This window comes from Ostrea edulis, chromosome 8, assembly GCF_947568905.1.
Source record: "Ostrea edulis chromosome 8, xbOstEdul1.1, whole genome shotgun sequence".
NCBI classification, from domain to species: domain Eukaryota; kingdom Metazoa; phylum Mollusca; class Bivalvia; order Ostreida; family Ostreidae; genus Ostrea; species Ostrea edulis.
Window position 1 is genome coordinate 9,950,113 of NC_079171.1, and position 26,213 is coordinate 9,976,325.

General features: G+C 35.3%; 1 protein-coding gene across 6 annotated transcripts in view; it reads left to right on the top strand.

Moving 5' to 3' along the window:
* The first annotated feature begins 4,660 nt into the window (after nt 1–4,660).
* The window catches only part of LOC125661060 (uncharacterized), a 32,664-nt gene continuing 11,111 nt past the window's right edge, over nt 4,661–26,213 (top strand). Inside the window, exons 1-4 of one of the 6 annotated variants that reach the window (XR_008798263.1) lie at nt 5,162–5,211; nt 7,034–7,183; nt 17,456–17,565; nt 17,931–18,471. The gene's annotated coding sequence lies outside the window, so the exon portion shown is untranslated. Of the gene's footprint in view, nt 4,680–5,153; nt 5,212–7,033; nt 7,184–17,455; nt 17,566–17,930; nt 18,472–25,579; nt 26,046–26,213 lie in introns of those variants that run through there. The other 5 variants (XR_008798266.1, XR_008798264.1, XM_056148152.1 and 2 more) reach the window with 5 other exon arrangements.

Below are 26,213 nucleotides of genomic sequence, written 5' to 3' on the forward strand. Positions count from 1 at the left end.
TGGGGACCAAAGTGTCCGGATTAACGAGGCTCCACTGTATATTATAGGTATAACAACACACCCACACGGTGTACAATTATCTAAAGTTATTCTTACTTTGTGAACATCGTGGATATCTATATTATAGGAATAACAACACACCCACACAGTGACAGTGTACAAGTATCTCCAGTGATTCTTACTTTGTCCGTGAACACCATGGATATCAATAGATAGATAGATATCTTATCTGTCATTGCAACCTATCATTGAGTCAAATGCTCTCCGGTGTGTTTCATACCACTTTTATACGCACTGTTTTTGACTGTGAATTAATCCTTTTACTCACAGTGATGCTTCCTCCTTTTGGTGATTCTAGGAATCCGTGTTTGCCCTACTCTTTATTTTGCATTCCTTATAGAAGTTATGAGATTGATCACTGTTCTTTATTTTCACCGTTTGATTATATGAATAAAAACACACCAGCTCACTCCAGAACAATGTAAATGGATCATCAGCGATTTTAATTTGATTTGTAAACAATTGAAACACAATGAAATTGATTCAAAAGATTTCTGTGGTGATGTATTAAATACGGTATACAGAATTACAATGACCAAAATGTAAATAATATCTGAGACACCCAATATAAATATTGAAAGAAAGTATGAAAAGTGTTTTGATGACGCATCATGACGTCAGAAAGGATTACGTTTTATAAAGTTAGTCTAGCTTTAAACAGTATATTTATAGAGTAACACAATAAACACAAAAGTCAAACATCTCCAGGAATTGGTCTCCCATTATTCATTTACCAATGAATGCATCCTATTTCGTCTTTTATTGTATATATTTCTTTGGCGTATTTAATGACATTCGAAGCTTTTTGTGAAAGGTTAAATCTTTTGGTTCGAGATAGAAATATATGACTGCATGACGTTATTATATATACACATTTGCTCATCAAATAACTTCAGTCTTTCCAATGTTTTCGGGTAATTATTATACAATTATTTGATTTTACATAAAAATACTGAAAATGAAATGAAGTTTGTAAGTCATCATTTACAACAAGGGCGTAGATCGTGTACGTCTGTGATGTTCATATGTCCGTGTTCACTTTAAGCAAGAGCTTGTTCTGGGTATAGTCAGTTTTTAAATCGAGGTAAGCTACTGACAAGCAAGTTGATGGTACAGGGATTTCAACAGTCTCGATTGAAGTCAGCATTTCGCAAATTCTATGGTCGTTATAACGATCTAGTTCGTAAATACAACCTCGCATTGGGTCAAATGCTGTCTGACGTGTTTCATACCGATTGTTAAGCCGTTCTTGGCACATTTATTTTGACTGCAGATAACTCCGTTTACCTGATCAGGATATGGGGCTCACGGCGGGTGTGACCGGTCAACAGGGGATGCTTACTCCTCCTAGGCACCTGATCCCACCTCTGGTGTGTCCAGGGGTCCGTGTTTGCCCAACTATCTATTTTGTATTGCTTGTAGGAGTTATGAGATTGATCACTGTTCGTTATCTTCACATTGCATGTTAACAAGTGCGTCTTAAATGACCTATGGTATTACAATGAAAATAGAATGTCTCGTTGGAAAACTAAACTTAACTTCACAATTATGAATAACTTGGATCCTGTTTGTACTTTGGTGCTTATATATTACGATTATAATGAAATGAGATTGAGTTATGAGATTGATGACTGTTCGTTATCTTCATCTTTCATGAAGGCACAGTTATACTGAAGTCGTAATATTTATTCAGTAGCCGGGGAAAATAGCGAATTCCTTTATTGGATACTGTTTTAACTGGGTCTGGAGATTTACTATATTTCTAGTGTAATGGAAAGTGAATCACTATGTGATAGGACTCCAGATTTATTATTTCACAATGCGAAACAGGAATTTATTATTTATATCATCGGTCATTGATACTGTCTTGTGCCTCTTTGTAAGCTACACGATCCCACCTCTGGTGTGTCCAGGGGTCCGTGTTTGCCCAACTATCTATTTTGTATTGATTATAGGAGTTATGAGATTGATTACTGTTCGTTATCTTCACCTTTCATGTTGCAGTTTTGATTTTCCAAACTTCAAGCCCGATCCCTAAACCTTACGGTAATTAATGAAAGTAGTTTTTATTTCTTCAAAGTTTCAATGTTTTAAACTGTGTTTCAAAAACCACCCTGAAATATTTTTTAAATGGTAATTTAGTAATGTAAATGGTGAATTAAACATGTTTGCGGGGATATGTATTTTAAACACCGTTTTCCGATATGCGTGTTTTCAAGGTTTTTAACATACAGGTGGTCATTCGGCTCTCAAAATGGGCGCTGTCCTATCTACTTATTATGTTAAATGATTGCTGGAGTGTAAAGGTAAAGTATATTAAAATGTTTCAAAAATATGTAGATTTTCGACGTCACAATTTTTCGGATATGACAGGCTATGAAGTGAAACTTTGGACTACCCTACGTACATTTTCATCACTTGAAAACCTACAGCATGGTTCAGTAGATACAAAATATTAAAAACAGTCAAATTGTATCCATTTTCTTCCATTCATATAAAAAGAAACATATTTTCACTGTTTAAATAAAGACAATCGCCTCAAAACCCGTGCATATTGACACTTCGTGTTTTTAAGTGAAGTGTTCTATTTTTTAGAAGCAGCTGTACTCTGGGAAAATCTGCTATACACATTTTTTCATGAATTTCATCAATGTACATCCTCAACAAGATACATGCAAATTTTGATAGAAATCTGTTGGGTTTTCAATGTTAAGATGTGGTTTTGGGGACTTACCTTAAGTAGTGAAAAGAAGTGAAAAATTATTCTTTCAAAACGAAACCCTTTTTGTATTCATTTGGAGGGTGGGTAGGGACTATCAAAGGCCAGTGTTATTGGCATTATCTATGAACTCAATAATAACTTTTTTTCATACCAGGATTGTTATCACTTCTGTCTCCAAATATTCCCCTGTATACTACAAATTATGGACATATTTAACGAGATGTATGTGGTTGACGACAGAAAGAGATTTGACTGGACTGTCGAAAATATCAACCGCAGAATGAATTAGATCGGGTCTGAGGACTGTCAAGTAGCTCGTAGGAAGTCCAGAAAATTGTCTGATTTACTGAATTTCGTAACTTTTACTTTTCAATCATATTCAACCTGTCATATCTAGCAAATCCCAGAGTATTTAACAATTTATCACGAAACTCTATACGTTATTGTAATGCTATCTACATGTACCTCATTGATTATTTTTACCTGTCATTTAAATCTTTATGTAAAGGAGTAAATAACAGATATAGCAGAGTCTGGTATGGATTCCAAAGTTTTCCGACATTGAAGGAATGTCATTTCAAGATCAATAATCAAAGATACATTGAACAGTATCTTTATGAGGTTGGATCAATGTGTCTACCGGGAGCATTCCTGAGAATCAAGATGTTTATGCTGATAACTTCCAACAGTCTTCGTTGAATTTTTTGTTTACTGCTTCGTACAAGTATTTGAACTTTAAAATACTTTATTGATTGATTGCTTGTATCTTGTTTAACGTCTATATCAATTTTTTTTCAATCATACGGATACGTCACTAAGACCAGTGCTTCAAATGTAAGCCTCTGCTCGGCTCTTACGACCAATGAGCAGTGAGGGTTCTTTAGCGTGCCACACCTACTGTGGCACTGGGCATCCTTTTTTAAGGTCATCTCCGAGGACCCGTGCCATTCACACCTCATGCCGAGCGTTTGGTGATGGAGCTGTCAATACCTGTTTTAACGACTTAAGTGAAAGGTGAAGATAACGAACAGTGATCAATTTCATAATTCCTATAAGCAATACAAAATAGATAGTTGGGCAAACACGGACCCCTGGACACACCAGAGGTGGGATCAGGTGCCTAGGAGAAGTAAGCATCCCTTGTCAACCGGTCACACCCGCCTACTGATCAGGTAAACAGAGTTATCCGTAGTCAAAATCAGTGTGCAAAGAACGGCCTGACAATCGGTATGACGCATGTTAGACAGCATTTGACACAATTTGACCCAAGTCTGTTGCGGCCGGGATTCGGACCCATTCCTTGCGCATGCGGGGCAAACCCTCTAACCTCTAGACCACCTTGGCGGTTTAAAATGCTTTAACTTCAAAGATGTTGGTGCTGGTTGTACATTGTTTAACATCCCCTTCGAGAATATTTCACTCAAACGGAGACGTCATATTTGCTGATGAAGGGCTGCAAAATTTAAGCCATTGCTTGACGCTTACGGCCATTGAGCAGGGAGGAATTTTTGTCGTGCCACACCTGCTGTGACACCGGAGCTCTGTTTTTGCGTTATCGGCCTCTTACGGCAAGCAAGGGTACTTCAGACATATTCTTAACAAGATCCCCACTAGATCAAATATGTTGGAAAAGAGCATCTCTCATCAGCAGGGTAACACAAGCATAAAAGATACACAAAAATTAAAGACTTATCAATTCACTAGTCAATTACAAGTTTCATATCAACACCAGATATTACAGATCAACAGGTAAATTAGCTGGTGCCACAGTTGAACAGACACACAAATACGCTGTTCATTTTCCAGATGTTACAGGTCAACAAACACCCAAATACGCCGGCCAATTCATGGGAACCAGCGGACCATGACCGTGTTTGCTATCTGCATTTTGTTACTGGTATGTACAATATATGCATTTAGAAAATGATAGATGCTTGGTATTTAACATATAAATGCACATTTTACATGTCAGATTTGTATTTATAGGATAACAAGTAAACAGAGAGAAAGGCGTTTACCCGATCATTATAATTTTGAATTGTGAGAAGGGATAGGGTGGATATTTTATTAAATAAATCTGCCCCAATATAATTGAAGTATGCAGGGGAAATCCATTCGGATTCGTTGTATAAATGACTATTAACTGATTTTGATTTTTTAACTTTCAAAACTTTAAGCTTGCACTTCTTTTCAACTTACACTATAATATTAAGATAGCAATGATATTGAACACACTTCAGAACTGTTATCTTCTGGATCTTATTGACTCTTTCTACTTGTGTGTGTTATATGCGTCCTTTAAATCTATTTATGTATGGGACAAAGGAAATAAATATCAGATCTCACAAAGTTCCGTTTAAATCTCATACCTGAATTACAAAGTCTTCCATCAGGGAAGGAGTATCACATCTAGGCCCGCCACAGATAATGTAAGTATTAATCACATATTAATTATAATTAAGGTATTATTATTATTTGAATTCACATGAAATAACATTGTGTGTAGAGGGGTCCGTGTTTGCCCAACTATCTATTTTGTATTGCTTATAGGAGTTAAGACATTGATCACTGTTCGTTATCTTCAACTTTCATTGAAAAGTAAATATTGCTTAACATTTGTTTTTCCACGCATTGTACAGCGAGTTATACAATGCAGATTCTGAAAAGTTCCTGCTTTACATGTATGTCTCCATTGCTTACATACATCAGTATTGCCTTCCGTCCTTTGTCCCTATAGGATCATTATATTTTATATGCATTTGATGCTGGTATTATTCAGATTTTAAAAAAATCAGTTCTGAAAAAAATGAGAGTATGAACTGTGACTCTTTACACCGGCATATTTCATGAAGCGCATTGCCATTGAAAAATGTGAAGGATCCTATAAATTGAAACATGATTATAAGACAGTGGAGAAATGTGAATATGTACAGTGGAGCCTCGTTAAGCCTCGTTAATCCGGACACTTTGGTTGCCGGCAAAATTGTCGGGATAAATGAAGCGTCCGGATAACTGAATCACGCATATTTTATATTTAGATAAGTAACCAATATGCTTACTTTATTGATGCGTAGTAAATTAAACACATTCTATCATTGGATTTAACCATTTGCATTAGTAAATAAATCATGATAATGTTAACATTTACATGCATTTCAAAGCTCTAAAATTGAAATATACCTGTGCAGTGTATTTGCCTATTTTTACATTGTACATTGTACATGTACATGTATTTTAGCACTGCAAATAAATATACAAAACTGTGTACTGTATGCACTAAAACAAATAATGAAGCACTATATGTAACTATAAATACATAAATCATTAGTAACTAACATAATCATTTGCACTTCCAACATTTCATCACACTTTTACCTCTTAAAGAGACCGGCCATTTCCATCTGTCACGATTCACGGGTTCAGCGGTCTGTCTAAACAATATTCATCGTCCACAGTTGATTTAAGAATCCCGTGTTTGTCATGCGGTTAACAATATTCTTTAACCAAAAGTCCATCAGAAATTATATTTCTTATCCATGCCAGTATCGGGAGAACAAAATCATTTAAGCTCGTAATATTAAGATCTACTACTGCTTTGATATATCCACGCGCACCTATTATTTTCATGATGTAATAACGGAACAAAACTCGGGTGAAACCAACATTACGGGTACATTAAAAATTTAGTTGTCATTTCCTTAAAATGGTAATTTTCTCACTTCTACCCAGAGTTTAAAAAATTGAAAGCAATAAAACTCTACAACATCGTAACAAGAAACAATCGTACATAGGTACATTCTAAATGCGTGACATTCTAAACATTAAAAACTTACTACATATACAGGTGCATAAACATTCATGTATATTTCACGCCTATCAGCAGTATAAAATCCAGAATCTAGAAATATAATCTACACTTTTTTTAGATTTGAATAATTTACGAATCAGTACAACTGATAGTAGTTCAACAAAAAATATCACTACTGTATGATGTTTAATTTATTTAAAACTACTATTAGGCTATTGATCAAGAGTATAAAATAATATGCTACAGATTTATTTACAAGATTCAACACTACACTTATGTGCAAAAATTGGCAATAGAATGTCTCGATCGGCACGTGCTATCTAACTGACATATCATCACACACCACCTAATTAAAGGGAAGTGTTCACGGGGCACAGGTAATCGATTCAGTTAGACAGTTTGGCTTAAAGGTACAATTTTCAATGCATTTTAACGTTTTGTAGTAAAAAATTACCACCCAGATCCGGAACGCAAATTTCCGGATTCATGATCGTATAAAAATTCCGTTCCCTAGAAAAGTCGTCCGGAAGGTGAAGTGTCTGGATTAATGGCGTCCGGATTACCGAGGCATTTTCAAACAAGCACATCAAAAGGTCAGTTAAGACAAAGCTGTTTTAAAATGTCTTTCTTCGCTATAGTACACACATTCCTGTGCAGGTTAATTAACACATGCCTTCTAAAAGTCATAGGTGGTTGTGGATAGGAATACCCCCCCCCCCTTAATACTTTTCAATATTGAATGTCTTGGGTAGTTAGTGATATATTTTCACTGAATATTTAACTTATATAGTTTTGATAGTAAGAAACAAACCCCACGTACAACAGTTTTTTATAACATCAAAGCACTGATCATAATTGCTACATTTCTCCCCATTAATGTTATTATACTTTCATGTAAAATACTGGAATCTGATTGGTCGGGAAGCATTTGAAAAAAATAAACAGATTGTTACCCTCTGAGAACAGAAAGTGCGCACTCCAGGGTGATAGTATCTAGCAACGGGTAATATCCTATCCAAAATCGTCTATGCTGAAAATCAATTTGATTTCGAAGTACGCAGCAGAGTTAAGGCTATCCGAGAGAAACTCACAGTGCTGTTCTAAATGTACCACTGTGCAGTTCGCACCATATGACGGCACAATGAAAAAGTACGTCACGGCGTACATGTTCTGATAGATGTATCGCGGAAAAGTGTCATATTTTGTAGTTATTTACTACTATTATCAAGTGATAAGCTGTATACGTGACAACATTTCTTGTCAAATGATTATATATATTATTCCTTTATGATATCAAATCATTCTCCATTTTTGATATATAGTGTACACGAAGGTGATATTCATATTATATTGTGACCTTAAAATCGTCCCTAATCTGAATGACTAACACGTTTAAAAATTCCCTCATGTGCAGAAATAATCTCATACTAAAGAAACAGTGGCAAAATTCAGGTTCATCTGCTATAAAAATAAAACAACATGCACTTTCCTTAAATATAATCTAAATATTTTTATGCATTTGAAAAGTGCGGGGAACAATTTCTGTCTTGTATATTAACGGTATGATATACATAGGAATGTGGACAACCCCGGTAACTCACTGATGACTGTTGATATGTTGATAACTTATAGCATGTTTAGTTTGAGTATACATTTGCTCCCAACACTTTTCATGTTAAGGATTTTTATTTCTTTCTGTGTATATTACTAAAAATTCAGCTGGTTGTACGCATGAACCTGAACTTTTGTTCACAAGTAGGGCCTCTTGCTGTTTTCCAAAAATAAAGTGGTACGTGATATTCAACTGACGTCACGGAAAATTACCATGAGGGGAATTTAGGGTAGCTCAGTTACAGTCAACATATTGATAGTATCGTTTCGGTGTTTAACCGTAAAAAGTGTAATGATACCTGTGAATTTGAGGTGTAATTTCACCCGATGATTTATTTACCTTTTACTATGGAAGCCCTTAATGTAGTTGCGTAACGAAAGTATTTTCCTGAGCACGTATCAGTAAATATTAGAACCCATAGTACCCATAGTACAAACCACAGTAAATATCAGCAATTCTCAGTATCAACAGTAGAAATATCAGAGCTTATCAACACCAACAGCACGATAACAGTAATGATAAACAAATATTAAATTCAGCAAAAATGGCACTCTCTGCACATTTTCCGTCCAGTAGTGTGCAAGGACGACTCCTAATTCTGAGGATAAAGATCAAACCTACACATAGTTTATATCCATTAGGCCTATATCTCAATGCAGTTCTAGTAAGATCTATAATTACATTATGACCCCAGGGTTGAGGCCTCTGCTGGTGGACTGTTAGTCTCCGAGGGTCTCTACAGCTCAGTAGCTAAGTACTTTGTTACTAGCCTGAAAATACGGATGTATATTTAATTGCTGTTATAAAATTTAGAAATTCATTTCAAAATTAAGGATTATTTCCCTCACGCTTAGCTCTTATCCTGAGACAAATTTGACTCCACTTTTTTGCACATTGTTTTCCCTTATAATAGCTTTAAAACTTCATTGTTATTTCGGATTTCAAACATTTAGATTGAGCATCACTGAAGATACATTATTTGTCGAAATGTGTATCTGGTGCATCAAAATTGGTACCGTATAAGTTTTACATTATGACCCCAGGGTCGAGGCCTCTGCTGGTGGTCTGTTAGTCCCCGAGGGTGTCTACAGCCCAGTAGCTAAGTACTTCGTTACTAGCTTGAAAATACGGATGTATATTTAATTGCTGTTATAAAATTTAGAAATTCATTTCAAAATTAAGGATTATCTCCCTCACGCATAGCTTTTATCCTTAGACGAATTTGACTCCACTTTTTTGGAACACTGTTTTCCCCTATAATAGCTCTAAAACTTCATTGTTATTTTGGATTTCAAACATTTCGGTTGGTCATCACTGAAGAGACATTATTTGCTGAAATGCGCATCTGGTGCATCAAATTGGTACCGTATAAGTTTTACATAATGCAATATTTGTATATTTCAACATTTGAAAAAAATCAATAGGTCGCTAACAAGTAAGACCCTTGGAATCAGCTTTTGATTAATTGGTTAGTTAAAAAAAGAATTACTGCTTGATTAAGATTACTTGTGTTTCATGATTGTGAGGTAGATATGGAGATGTATTCACCCCCAACCCCCCAAATCATTCCCCACAATCGCAGTCACATGCAATACATTGTTTATTTTACAGAAAAAGTAGGGTTAATAAAATGTAATTAAAATGGAAGGAAAAATCATGGATATGCACATGTATCTGTAACTGAGCTCATCCTTAACATAGCAATGTAAACAGTGTAGAAGAAATGAACAACGAAGCAACGTGGTTTAATATGCATTTCTAATTTTTCCTTCCTCCATGAGTACCAATTACTGATATGGTCTGTGTATCAAACAAAATTAGAAAGTTAAGTTGTGCATCAGAATCGTATAATCCCACCCCACGCATAAATGAATTCTAATAAAAGTTCACTTACGAAACATTGTTTATAAACCTCGTATATTTTGATATGGAGTTGATGGAAAATGCATGAGACTCCCAAATGGAGCAGAATATAAATAGGGAAATGTGATCTGGTAATTCTCCCGTGTTCTTGGCTGTGTAAACCAATCAGACAACGAGTTGCATAGGATTATTATAATACATTAAAACCACTGTGATATATTTGTAAACCTTATCAAGATATAGGGCTCACAGCAGGTGACTTCAGATATGTGTAGGGGTTCGTCTTTGCCTTTCTTTTGACTGATCAAATTTTGTTATATTCACGTATTGATTTACCTGTTCAATAAAATATATAGACATTAAAAACCTGCTATTGTCATTACTACGTACACATGTACCAAAATGTGACATAATCATAAAAACACAATGCACATTAGAATATGTATGTGATACAATTTCTGTAGTTTCCCGAAGTACTCCATCTGTTACACTTCAGAATTGACTAAAGTTGCAAGGCGGCTGTATATTTCAACTAAGAAGAGTACTAATTTGTTTGTTTGTTTATCTATTATCAAAGGCAAAGATATCTTGTTGATAGACACTAATGGTTTTAAAGCTCATATATTAGACATTATACATGTACAATATAAACCTAGAAATTCCCTTTCTGTTTGTACAGAACAAATATTTAATTTAGCAGCAATGGTGTACTGTATGGTTTATGATTGTTCTATGTCTTGAAATGAAAACAAAAGTATGTCTTTTTGTGGTTTGCCAAAAACACAATGCTCGTTAAAACTATGGATTGATATTGTCAAAGAAAATATTTTGATGTCACAAAGCATGGTACAATGTAAGATTTATAGTACGCACTTTTCCCCGAGTCGATATCTAAGACATCCATGCAGATTAGCTGATCATTGGCACCACAATGCCCGTGCTCAGCTAAACAAGATGATGTGTCTTATGTACCATGGGTAACCAACAGTGAAAGTACAAGAACTAATAAGAAAAGAAAAACTATCGTCATGTGGATCATATAGAAAAAAGACGAAATTAACGGTAAGTATTAAATAAGTATTAAATATATCATTTCGATTTAAGAACAACATATTCAGAGATTATCCAAAATATATGCTAGAGCTTTCGAATAATCCAATGGTAAATTGTCAAGTGTTAGAAGAATTGATGAAAGGGGAAAATACATGTAATGCTGATAAAGATGATGCTTTAGAATCCAACACTTCATCTAATGACCTGCAAGTTGACTTTATGCATATGCCTTTTTATCTATAAACAGATGAATATTGAATCTTACTTGATGTGATTCTCCAGGATACAGTGCTAACTCTCAATCATGGATCTTGAGTCAAACTAAATAGTTGATGTACAAGTGGTTCCGTTAAGCCTTTCTCTATTTTAGAGGTTTTTAAAATCTAAATGACAATATCTTTACATCGATTTAAATCTGCCTGTATCATGATTTGGGGTAGGCATATGATATAATTTTGTTAGGAATTGGACCGGGAAAAAGTTTGTCAAGGTATCTCAAGATTTTAAAGCGGTCTGCGGGGTCAAAGGTCATATAAGTGCACATTTTTGCAATCTTTTTTTCTTTGAAATAATTATATTGCGACCCCTCTCACTAGATTAGAGTCAAAAATATGAAATTCTAAATGTATCAGCTGATGTGCCTTTTAAAATACTACAAAAGCATTACAATCAAATTAATCAATTTATTGACAAACAAATATTTTTTGTTGCTACGTAACAACACTCATATTACAATTTTGACCATAATTTGCCTTTCTGCATCCATTCAACACAATTTAAACATAATCATATTACATGATGATTAGTAAATGTCACATTATTTCAAAAATATAATCTTTAAACAGATCTTAATCATTTTAAAAGGTTTTAACAAAAACTATGATGAAGAGAATTAAGGTCAACGGTCATAAAATGAAAACTTCGTACTTTATCTACATATCCATCATTTTCTAAAAATATGGCGTTTTGTTATTATGTTCCACTAATAGAATAAATATTGCAACATTAAGACACAGATCTTTATTGTTAGCCTAAAATAATTAAATGTTTTGTATTCAAATATATGTGTTTGCTAAGCAACAACACCTTATAAAATGTTACCAAAAAGTACAACCCGTTTTTCCTGCCCAAGTTCAACGTATACGAATGTTCAAGTACTTACTTTCAATCACTAAATTTAAATGTCGTGCATCATATTTAACAAAAATGTTCTTATAGTCAACTTCTTGAAACCTATTTCTAGACATAATTCTTGATACTGTGTTCTTCCGATAGGGGCATGCGTTGACCAATATCTGTCTATCGACTGGAATTTCACAGCATACATGTATAAGATACTGCGAAAAAATCTGGGGGGAAAAGTATAAATTTCTTAATACTTATCCCTAAATACTAATGCATTGTCAGAGCTTTTGAATACTCAATTGGCTCTGTAAATGTTTTCTATAGTCAAGACCCTCTGAAAATTATGCGTTTAATTACTTATGAAATTTTATCAGAGGTGATTGTACACATTTAATAAATGTTTTAGATGCACAGCCAGATTAACTTTGGTAAAGTTAATCTTTTTATTATGCATTTTATATATTTTAAATTGGAAATCACTGTCACAATAAATAAAGTTTTTTAAAACTCGTAATACCTGTACAGTTCCTCTTCAGTGAGAGGCTACGAACTTCCTTGGAAAGCATAATGACAATCCTCCCCCTAGGTATGACCATCTCAGCATAATGCTTGGTGGCAACACAGATGGAGAAAACCAAATTTTCTGTCCAAAACAGCTGCATAAAATCTTAAGTTCTCTGGATAATCGGGTTCCATATCTGAAAGGAAATTGCAAATGAAATCAGTATTGGCCACCATACCTTATTTGTCAGCATTAAAAAACTTGTCATACCTTATAATTAGAAACAGAATAATGATTTTTCGTGTTTTGTGTCTTTTTGTATATATGTGATACCTAGTAATGCAGTAAACAGTACAATGGTACACGCATATCAGTGAACCATAACGCCATGGTTCCATTTGTGAATGTATTATCTGGATTTCTTTGAATGTTAACCAAATATATACCAATTTAACCCTATATTCAACCCCAAAGAGTCATACGAACTGAATGCCAGGTTGTCAGTCTGAATGAAATACAACAGTTCTTGGATCAGATGTCCCTGTGTCCTCCACATCAGCATCCTTCCAATGCATGTCTGGATTTGCCAGTAGACTGTCACTAGCGGATGATACCTGCGAACTTCCCACTATATATCGGGATGTCTATACCCTTTTTAAAGATGAAAAGAAATTACAATTAAGAATTAGTGTATGTTTGAAAGCAAACTATAAGTTTCACGGTAGCAAGGAACAGTTTCACACTTAAATACAGCTCAAATTTATTTAATGATATAGATATCCTGTATTTGAAGTGACATTTGGTAAGGGATTACATACATGTGTATATATTATACATTGCGAGTGTAGCAGAGTGCGTAATGAAAAAAAAAATGCATCAAGTAGATGTCAGCATTATGCCTAGCATATACATGGGGGGCAAATACTGAAGAATTTCAGGTTAAAACCTACAGGGATACTGCAACTCTGAGGAAAAGTGAATGACACCAGATATAAAAGTAGAATTAAATTGGTTCTTCGTGGTACACAGTGTCTAAATCCACTTGCATGGTACTCTGATGGGGGTGTAGATTTAGTCGAAATTAGAGAAAATCTAGGCAAGAAGGGGACACATGCCCATCAGCTCATAACATACAAGTACCAGCATGTATGGATCACATGGAATTTATGGTCATAAGCTATTAAGTGTATATGAAATATATGCATTTGGGTAAAAGAGAAATTAATATGATATTTCATTAACCTGTCATAATAAAATTTTGATTGATGTTACCCCCCCCCTCATTTTGGCGTAAACACACATTTTTTTTTTATTTCTGTTACAATATGAAGAAAATAATTCAAATTATGATAATAAATTATATCATTACTATAATGTAATATGTGTTTTTTTTAACAGATTGTGTTTTCTTTTCATAGAAAGATAACTTTGTTTACAAACATGGAAAAATCTTGGAAAATAGCCTTCTCACCAGCGGCCAGGAATGCCTAATCTGATTAAAACCACCCCATCCCCTTCAGGTAGTCAGACTGATTAATGCCGGACCTCGGCATATTAAATGGTGTCGGCTCTTAATAAACAATTGGGTGTTATTCACTTGGTTTACTTACTTACTTAGCCCTTTGCTCCTTTAGGGAGCATAGGCCATTGACGAACTCTGTTCGTCAATGTTTCTGTAACTGCTTGCCACTTGGTTTAGATATCATAAAATATAAATATTTTCTTTCATGAAACGACAAATTATGACATCAAACAGTGTTTAATTAATCGTGGATTTTTCATAACATGACAAAACTGCAAACGTTTGTTTTCTAGTCGGCCTATGTGGCTACATCAACTTACATGTTTATACTGAATGAATGATCGTTTGGGTCATCGTGCAACAGGAGATCCAGGACATCTTCTTCTGACATCAGGTCGTTTTAAAGATTAAAATACAAGCGTTCGCTGTGACACAGTGAAGCTGTATTGTTTTCGTTTAAACAAAAACACGTTTTGTCCCCGTGCACACTTTTAGAAAACTCCGCGGGTTCTGCGATCCGGATCACGGAAAAATAAAAGTATATATAGTTTATATGCGAACTTCTTTTTCGTTTTCTTTGTTTGGCAGGGGAAAAATATTACTATTCCGAACAAATATAACGTTTATATCTGAATTTGAAGTATTTTATTTATCTTTTTTAAAATTTACTCTGCCGATGTAACATTTTCAATAGGTGTTTTATGAAGTTACAAGTAGTTTGTGTAACTGTTATATGTCAATAATGTTTTATGCTTTTTTGAGAAGACAGAGAATACCAGGCTGATTTTTTCATACACATGTGAATATTGTTTTAGTGTATTAAAAGGTACTGGATTTACTAATAGAGGACAATACAAATAGTTTTCACCACTTTATTGTGCGACACGCGTCGATTGATTTTAGCATCGACGTTTCGTCCCTAATTTTAAAAGAAAACCGCGCAGCATGTCCCAATTTCATTTGATCATAATATAAAAACTACCCAGAATTATAACACGAATAAGGGCCCATCAAAAAGGAAATTTCCTCTACTTTTACCGGCTGTATTTATTTTTCCCTATTGCCACATATAAATATAATTCAAACGTCGATCTGTTTAAACATTGAGAAATAAAATCGCAAGAAAACGTACACGTGCAAAAAATTGCTATTTTCTTATAACTTTGCCAGGCATTAAAAATTATTTTTATATCTTCTGAAAGTAAGAAATATATGATTTTCAAATCATACAAAAAATATTGAATTCATAAGGAAAATTAAAAAAATTATATCGAGGGGGGAAATTACCTTGCGACAAAGCGTTGCGTCATATGTAGACGAAACCATCCTTCTCTTTAAATGGTTTTCCTAATCTAATGGCTTCATTTACTTAATTTGTTTTTACATAGTTAAAAATAAAGAAAAAATCCAAAAATATGATATATAGATCATGTATCTTATGACCGTAGTTTCACAGATTTAGAGGTACTCCCATTTGCATAGTCCTGTTTTTGCACACCACCTGTCAAATTGACCGGTACAGTAGAGAAGGGGTTAATATGCCACTTAGAATATACTACTCAAAATTTGATAAGGATCACTAGGTTAGATGTGTGTAATTTACCACTAACATAACAGAAGACATAAATTTGACCCAGAAACGTGTTTACTCAGGTTATGAATGAAAATTCATGAACGGCATGAACTTTAATCAATACGGAATGCTTGAAATCTGATAACAACATCAAAAGGCATTTCATTACAAAAAGTTAACAGCAAACCAGAGAAAGAATTACACAGTTTTTGGGGATAGTCCATCATTACACTTAGTTGATGAAGTGTTAATACCGGGTATGGCCTCCCCTTGCATCAATGACGGCTTGACAACGTCGAGCCATGCTGTCAATAAGCACCCGGATGTTTCCAATGGGAAGGTTGTTCCACTCTTCCACGAGAGCGTTTCCGAGCTCTGCCAAAGTCGTGGGTTGTGCTCTACGGCGTGAAAGGGCAACCTGCAGCATGTTCCATACATGCTCAATCGGGTTCAAGTCCGGCGAGCGCGCTGGCCAGTCCATACGGACAATTGTCTCCTGCTGAAGGTACTGCTCCACCACCCTGGCGCGATGAGGACGGGCGTTATCATCCATCAGGATGAACTCAGGGCCAACAGCACCAGCGTAGGGTCTGACGTAAACATCGAGGATCTCATCCCGGCACCGCACCCCCGTCTTTGTTCCTCTGTCAGGACATGAAGATCTGTTCTTCCATCCCTGCTGATTCCACCCCAGACCATGATGGAACAACCACCATAACGGTCATGTTCACTGATGTTGGCATAATGGAAACGTTTACGTTGTCGTCGCCACACTCGGTGCCTCCTGTCTGTAAATTCCAAACAATACCTGGACTCATCGGTGAACAGAACTTGAACCCAATCGTTCTGTGTCCAAGTGATATGATCTTCAGCCCAGTCCAATCGCTCCCACCGGTGTCGAACAGTCAGAGGGACCCGAACACATGCCCTTCTCGAGTTGAGACCTGCATTGTGAAGCCGATTCCGTATTGTCTGAGTGGACACATTCACCCCCGAGGCGTTCAGGAGGTCGTTACGTAAGCTTGTTGCTGTCCAGAAGGGATGGCGTCGTGCCTGAAGAGCCACAAAATGGTCTTGGCGTTCGGTTGTCGACCTCTGACGACCACCCCCATGTCGGTGTGCTGCTGTACCAAAAGTTTGCTGTCGGATCCAGGCCCTGTTTACAACGCTCTGGCTGACGTTTAGTGCATTTGCAACGTCAGGTTGTGAATAGCCAGCGTCAAGCATTCCAATACATCTGCCCAGTTGTTCTGTCGTCAGGCGACGCCTTACACATTGAGAGGGCATTGTGTTGATAAACGTAGTGTAAACACTCAAGTGAGTTTGAAATTTTAGAAAGAATCAGACACCGATGCCTGAGTGAAATTCGTGCAACGGTAGCAAAAGCATAAACTGTGATGAGAAACGCATTTCCCGTGGCATGAAATGCACGTGCAAGTTTGTTGAAGACGTTTTTGATTTCACTTGGACACAATATTGCCAGTTATGCAGTTATTATTTTTTTAAACATAAAAATATCTATGATCCTTATCAAATTTTAAGTAGTATAGTAGTGAGATTAACGATTTTATACAACATATATTTGTATGACATAAAGTATTTCATCAAATTTCAGAGCAACGAAGAAAATGTTCAACACATATGGAGTTGCTTGGTCTCAAACGTTGGTTAAGAGTTTTGGAATTTAACAGCATTTAAGTGCATGGCCTTGTCACTTACCGTCATGTAAGGATGTCAAAGAAGAAGTATATAATAATTTTGATGTCCTACATATTGCAAAAGGATATGGAAAGCTTTTGTTTAGTACTTGTACATGTTTAACCTTATTTAACCATTGTTCATATAATTATTTTATTCTTTACAATAAGAAAAATGAAAGCTGCAGCAAAATACAAAACAAAACAAAACCAAATAAAAACAAGGTATAATATGCAATCACACTTATGGTTTGAAAGTTTCCCATTTTACAATTTCACCCCAAAGAGCACCACTAATGTCAGTAAGGTACAAAACATGTACATACTGTATATTATAGCATTTTCAGTTAACAAAATATCTAATTAAAAGCAGATGTTTTTCTTTGTCTACAGACTTTGTGTCACTGTTCTTCATTACACGGAAGGTGCATGGCACATGCTACCCGAAGACAAAATTGTAGGAAGATTGGTTATGAAACTTCTCCAAGGCCCTACAACATTTGTTATCCAATTCAAGAATGTTTCACTGATATGGAGAGTGTTTGTTATGTATATATATGTGCAAATGTCAGTATTTTGATTTTACTTGTATCACACAATTTGATGGGGGAGGGCAATATAGAAAAATAGTGTATATTGTATAATGTGTGGGGAAACGTCCCCTTGACAATCCAAGACAGCAATACTATTTCTAAATTTACATTGCAGCATTTGTCGAAATGCGCATCTGGTGCATGAAAATTGGTACCGTATAAGTTTTACCTTATGACCCCTGGGTCGAGGCCTCTGCTGGTGGACTGCTAGTCACTGAGGTTCTCTACAGCCCAGTAGCTAAGTACTTCGTTACTAGCTTGAAAATACGGATGTATATTTAATTGCTGTTATAAAATCAATGTTTGGTGTTTCAGTTTTTAATATATTGTCACTTAATCCGTTTATCGACTTTTTGGGTGCCCAAGGAAGCGAAAGATCCCGTCGTTGTATACAACATTTTGTTAGTCTTGGAGGGAAATGAATTTACGCCATCAGACTCCTCATCAAGAGTTCGATGTCCTTCTCCATAAAATGATAAATGAAGGATATCCCCTATGACGCATAAGAAATTATAAGTTTATGCAATGTAATTGTCGAAGTTTTAGAGTAAATTTCAATGAACTATCGTTACTCATTCAGAGCCATAACGTTTAAAAGAAACCCGTTTAAAAGACGCAGATAAGATAAATATGAAAAGCATATTATGCATACTATGTATAACCATTAAGCTCAAACCGATAGAGCCTCTGGTGGTTCTTCAATAGCAGTCCATAACAACTATATTCATAGCTAAATTAACTTGAAAACAAATCATCAATAACAATACATCTATCCTCTGTTAAAACAATTATCCTTTGTTCGGTAAATACCCCTCGGATTATCAACTACAACCTCAGGAACTGATAGATTGATTTAAAAGTCCAGCTCCGTTCTTACTTATGGGCAGTTTTAATGCTTATAACCCGCTATGGGGTAGAGATAAATTGACAGATACAGGTTAAACAATTCGAAGGTATAATGTTTCACCACAATGTCTGTACTTTAAACGACGGTTCAAACACTTATCTTCATTCACGCAATGATTCACATTCCTGTATTGGTAATAGTACAGTGGATACCTCTTTAACTTTAGAATTAGATTGGTATTTACATGCTGATTTGTGCAAAAGCGATCATTTCCCTATCATTGTTAAAGTGGACAATCCTCCAGAAAACATTTTTCTTAAAAACTGAAAACTCCACAAAGCATATTTCCAAGCTTTGTGTCTGCAAGATATCTCAATTGAAAAGCTTAAAACCCTCCCAGACTTCAGTCAAAATTTACAGAAAATTTATTACAAATAGCAAATAAATGTATATCGAGGTAAGCTACTGACAAACAAGTTGATGGTACAGGGATTTCAACAGTCTCGATTGAAGTAAGCATTTCGCAAATTCTATGGTCGTTATAACGATCTCGATCGTCAATACAACATCGCATTGGGTCAAATGCTGTCTGACGTGTTTCATACCGATTGTTAAGCCGTTCTTGGCACACTGATTTTGACTGCGGATAACTCCGTTTACCTGATCAGTATATGGGGCTCACGGCGGGTGTGACCGGTCAACAGGGGATGCTTACTCCTCCTAGGCACCTGATCCCACCTCTGGTGTGTCCAGGGGTCCGTGTTTGCCCAACTATCTATTTTGTATTGCTTGTAGGAGTTATGAGATTGATCACTGTTCGTTATCTTCACCTTGCACCTAAAACCTCGACAAATTATACTGAAATAAAAAGAATAGTTTATTGAAGAATTCAATAAACCAGTAAGAGTTTGGAAAAAAGCAGAAATAATATTCAATACATCACCTTCATCTTTAAATCTGAGTAATTTTCGTATACATCGAACAAAGGCTTGTAGATTCATAAACACAATGAAACCTAAATCGTGTAAAACATTTATTTCGAATCTAAATTGGAATGCAGTGAAGAACATAAAAAGAAAATGGTTCGGTAAAAATATCAACATCTGAAGATAGGGAATTAAATACTCACAAAAAAAGAAAGATGTATCTAACAATTTAGCTGATACGATTTCTAAAAACTCAACAAAGACAACATCAGCCCAAATTTTATCTTAATGAAAATACACAAGAACAATAACAACCCTTGAATAAATATTATGACAAACGTATGATGAGTTGCTAAGATATCTAGAGAAGCTCATTATACAGCTGTAGGTCCGGGCCAGGTCCATTATCAAATCATAAAGCACATTCCTAGATCTCCAAAGGACATCTTCTGGAATTTTTAAACACGATCTGGTAGTGACAATTTCCCATCTTCCTGGTCGCGGGCTACAATAATTCGTATTCTTATTATTCCTCTTACTCGAAACAAATTGTTAGACTGTTCTTTATACACTGACTTTTCTAGGGAGTATTCCGATTATCTGATCAAAACACTGGACTCACGGCGGATGTGACCGGTCGACAGGGATGACTATTCCTCCCAGGCACCTGATCCCACCTCTGGTATACCCAGGAGTTTGTGTTCGCCCAACTCGTAGTTTGTATTCCTTGTAGGAGTTACAAGATTGATCACTGTTCGTTATCCTCAACTCCTCATCCAAAAAGATGGAGAAGATAATTCAGATCATAATAATTATCGACCAATAGCCTTAACAAACTGTATGTAAAACCATGGAATGGAAGATTAATGAACGTTTGGCATGGTTTCTTGAAACTTTTATGGGATATACAGTGTAGTTTCAGGAAAATTCGAAGCACAATCAACCAGTTAGTTAAAACCTATATTCGAGATGCCTTTACTAACGAAAACCATGTTGCCTCTATATTTCACATACGATACCACATGTAAATACTGTATCTTAAAATATCTTTCAATGGCTGCTTAGGTTCTACATTTCGATCAAAAATGGGCATTCCACAAGTACTTCAACCCTCACATTATTTGATATAAAAATGAACACTCCAGCTAAAGTACTTGAAAGACTTTCATTGAAGTATATTTGTCGATGACGTTGTTCTTTTTTATAAATCCAAATTATGAATTCCATTCAGCGAAACAAACAGTTATGTCTAAAAAAATCCGAAATTGGCCTGATGTAAATACAAGGTGTAGATAACGAACAAGTGATCAATCTCATAAATCCAATAAGCAATACAAAATAGATAGTTGGGCAAACACGGACACCTGAACACACCAGAGGTGGGATCAGGTGCCTAGGGGGAGTAAATATCCCTTGTGGTTTTAAATTTTCCCGATGTAAAACTGCATACATACATTTTTATATACGGAAACGCCATGATAATCCGCAATTGAAATTTTATGGTACTCCAATTAAAGTAATTTTTGCAAAAGAAGTTAAACTCATAGACGCCATTTTCTATTACAAATACAAACAAGCTCTTTGGTTTCGCATATAGACATTATTTGTCGAAATGCGCATCTGGTGCATCAAAATTGGTACCGTATAAGTTTTACATTATGACCCCTGGGTCAAGGCCTCTTTCGGTGGACTGTTAGTCCCCGAGGGTCTCTACAGCCCAGTAGCTAAGTACTTCGTTACTAGTTTGAAAATATGGATGTATATTTAATTGCTGTTATAAAATTTAGAAATTCATTTCAAAATTAAGGATTATCTCCCTCACGCATAGCTCTTATCCTTAGACGAATTTGACTCCACTTTTTGGTACTCTGTTTTCCCCAAAAATAGCTCTAAAACTTCATTGTTATTTTGGATCTCGAACATTTCGATTGAGCATCGCTGAAGAGACATTATTTGTCGAAATGCGCATCTGGTGCATCAAAATTGGTACCGCGTAAGTTTTACATTATGACCCCTGGGTCAAGGCCTCTGTCGGTGGACTGTTAGTCCCCGAGGGTCTCTACAGCCCAGTAGCTAAGTACTTCGTTACTAGTTTGAAAATATGGATGTATATTTAATTGCTGTTATAAAATTTAGAAATTCATTTGAAAATTAAGGATTATCTCCCTCACGCATAGCTCTTATCCTTAGACGAATTTGACTCCACTTTTTGGTACTCTGTTTTTCCCTAAAATAGCTCTAAAACTTCATTGTTATTTTGGATCTCGAACATTTCGATTGAGCATTGCTGAAGAGACATTATTTGTCGAAATGCGCATCTGGTGCGTCAAAATTGGTACCGCGTAAGTTTTACATTATGACCCCTGGGTCAAGGCCTCTGTCGGTGGACTGTTAGTCCCCAAGGGTCTCTACAGCCCAGTAGCTAAGTATTTCGTTACTAGTTTGAAAATATGGATGTATATTTAATTGCTGTTATAAAATTTAGAAATTCATTTCAAAATTAAGGATTATCTCCCTCACGCATAGCTCTTATCCTTAGACGAATTTGACTCCACTTCTTTGGTGCTCTGTTTTTCCCTAAAATAGCTCTAAAACTTCATTGTTATTTTGGATCTCGAACATTTCGATTGAGCATCAATGAAGATACATTATATGTCGAAATGCGCATCTGGTGCATCAAAATTGGTACCGTATAAGTTTTACATAGCAACGCTCAAAAGGAAATGCACAAAACTTCTAGATTTAATAAAAGTTTGTTGCGAACACAAGATGGGGAGCAGATAAAAACGTTCTTCTACATATGTACGGCTTTCTAATCCAGTCTAAACAACACTACAGCTAAATATTATATGGAGGGACGAGAACATCTTATATTGAAGATATCAGTGCAGTCCGTCATTTATGATTTCAACTGCATAGGGGCTTCTTGAACCTCTCCTGTAGATAGTTTCTTTATTGATACAAGTGAATCAGTTCTCGATCTACGTAGAATAAAACTTATCCAGCAAAATATTGTTAAATTAAAAGTTAATACTGACAATCCTGCAATTGACTGTATTTTCCATCTGCAGTTTGAAGATTTATATGACAACAACACGATATGTATGGAATAAATATTGGTCTACGGGTTAACGAGATATACGTGATTCTAACTTACCTTATGACATTAGAAAACCATCAACACAATATGATACAAAAAACTGAAACAAACCCCTTTATTTTCATGCAAAAACTATCCGAAATGACAGTCCAAACATTCTACAATTGATAGCTATACATATGGTTCTAAAGACGAAATTGAAGTAGCTGCTGCCAAAATAAAGGTACTGCTGCAACAGTAATCACAAACGACGTTTTCTTTACACGACTTCCTAATGCCGCAACAATTTATACCACCGAGGCAAGGAATATTCAACATGCTTTTGGAATTTGATTTTAATATAATATGCAGACTCCCTATCATGTCTACAGTCATCCATATATTTCAAATATTCTAAACCAACAATATCCTTTATTCAAACGCAAGGTACAATAGTGAGGTTTTGCTGGTTCGAAGTCATATTGGTATCCATTACAACACCAAAGAAGACAAAGTGGCAAATGATGCACTTTAAGATTCCCTACACTGATTAAAAATATTTCATAAAACTATATGTAAATTCTCCTTGGCAAATCTATTGGAATTTCTGTGACACATGTAAACTGAGCAAACAAACCTTATAAAGTCGTACTGAAACGCAGTGACGAAGCGATTATTTCAAGAATACGTGTAGGGTATTCGAAATTGACACTTTCTTACTTGTTTATCAGAAAACGTCAGCCTGAATGTATATTTTTGTGAATGCTCATTAAGTATACATCACATTCTTTTAGAATGTAATGATTTTTTGTCCATACGAGATATGCCTTTTGAAATGGGCAACTTTGAGGTTGATTAGACTTGAATTGCGTATTTATTGCTAATATGACTGTAGGAAATTTAAGATTTTATTTCGATGTTTCACATGTTTACCTTTCACTGTTCTAAGTAATTCATTATACCTGCCATTTTGCCAGTTTTCTCGAACGCTATTTGTTTTCTGCAATTTCATTGGCTAAAGGACTTAACGCTGGCTAATCAGATTGAGTGTTTGTTAGTACTTTATTCGTTCATCAGTCTTATATAAAGCGTGTCACTCAAGAGATTCATTCTCTTTCTGCTAGAATCAAGAACCTAGGTTCTATTTTTTACAAAAACTGTGTGTTTGTTTTAATTACGCAGAGTAGGTATTTTCAACATGCAGTAAGTAAAACTATGGTGGCTAGGACACAGTTTTATGAGTAAGATTTTTCTTGACAAAATGTAGATACTCCAACAGAGTTGAGGTTTATCTTGGTTCATGGTAGAATTAGATTTCCTTTACTTGAATATTTTCATACTTAGTGGTTATGTATTTGGGCTAACTCAGCCTTTATATTTAGCCATGAACTGTAATACTTTGAGGTGTGGGAGAGGAGGTACGCTGGTGTATGTAAAACTGTATGTTTTTGTATGGAAGCACGTTAGTGTCTTAACTTTATATTTTCCTTATTATTACGGTACACAATTTTTGTAATTGTTGTGTGTTATTTTGGGTAAATTTTACATTCCTCTCTGGTTATATTCATATTCATGGGGAATCTTATTATTTGTTATCTCCTTTACCTCGCTTTCATACATGTATATCTACGCCCAAAGATAATGGTCCTAGGTCCAGAACTCGTGTCCATGGTGTTGTTTGATGTTGTAGATCGTGTTTCTCGTAAGCCAGCCGGTTATTGTCAATTCTGTGGTTGTGTATTTCGTCATTTTAAGAGTTAAAGTTGTATGGAGCAACAAGAATTTTTTTCAGAGTCTGAGGGGTACAGGGGCTTCTAACGGACTTTGCATAATTTCATTTGCAAAGTTGTTTTCGATACGTTTTCAGACTCTTTTCGTGTTTAGTAAGCATTATGGTTGCACATTTGGTTTTACGAGACATGAGGAAATATACATAACATTGTTTAAACAGTAGGCTGAACCATTAGACCTAGAGGTATCTATACCCCAGAGAGAATTTCTAAAAACATCTTTTTGTGTATTTTCAGCAGTGAATTTGGTGCAAGTGTAGTTGAACATTTTACAAATATTGACAATGATATCGTTATACAATATTTACAATATTGTGAGTTTTACAGAAAAAAAAACCCACTTCTATAATACAACTAATTATATACACAAAATGATGTGTATATTTTAAATTCTGTTTACATATGTTTATATTTTTATGTCCGTCGTATGATATGCACGGCACTCAAACATCGTTTTCCTGATATTCGAAAAGCGGTCGACTAACTGGGGGCCGTCAAGGAAACTCCAACACTCACTCCCGAATACATTTCAGTTAATTAATCGTCATAAAATGACTGAAATATTGCCAAAACCGCGTAAATCATAAAGAATAATGCAAAAATCAGGATGGTTCCTTCATGGTCGACAGTTCTTCAATATGGTGCTATGCGAATTATTGTGCAGTGCAAGTAATTTCTTTTTATTAGCATTTGTTTTATGAGTTTTAAAGCGTAAACTGAACCAAGTATGCTATAGTATAGGTCAAAATAGCTATATTCCTTAACTGGAACTCGCCGTCAATTGATTCAATCTTATTATCTATTTAGATTACATTGGAGATGTATTGAGATGTCAAAAGTATTGAGATGTCAAAAATATCCATTACTGAAATCCGCATACTGTTAACAGATAAACCAGAGTCATTGATCCTGAGTTGTGACCAGTTTGACAAAACTGAACTTGTAAACAAAAGAGCATCTAGATAGAACCTTTAGATTCATTCAATTACCTCATGAATGGACGTGAGTATTTGAATCCGACATCAGATTTATTATACATCAGATGAAAAACCGTCATGGATCGTAGTAGCTGCACATGCTGGAATCATTTTTTTCTATCTTTTCCATGTATACTCCAGACGCATCGTGTGAACTTTCTATAGACAGAATGACTGTACAGTCTATAAAATAAATTCATATTTTATCTGGTCATCATGATTTATCCTAAAAATAAGAGATGAAAATGAGCAGTATGTGTGTTTTGTTTTGTTGAATTAAACAATGAAATATTTGACTCATGTATATGTTCATTATCATTTATGGAACCATCTCTTGTTAAATGTCGAATTCAAGGCCACAGCAAGATATTTTTTCTTCTCAAGTAGGAACATTTGAATGAATTCATTAGAATTAAATACAAACAGATCAACGAACAAAGGAACCCAATTCCTGCCCATGGGAA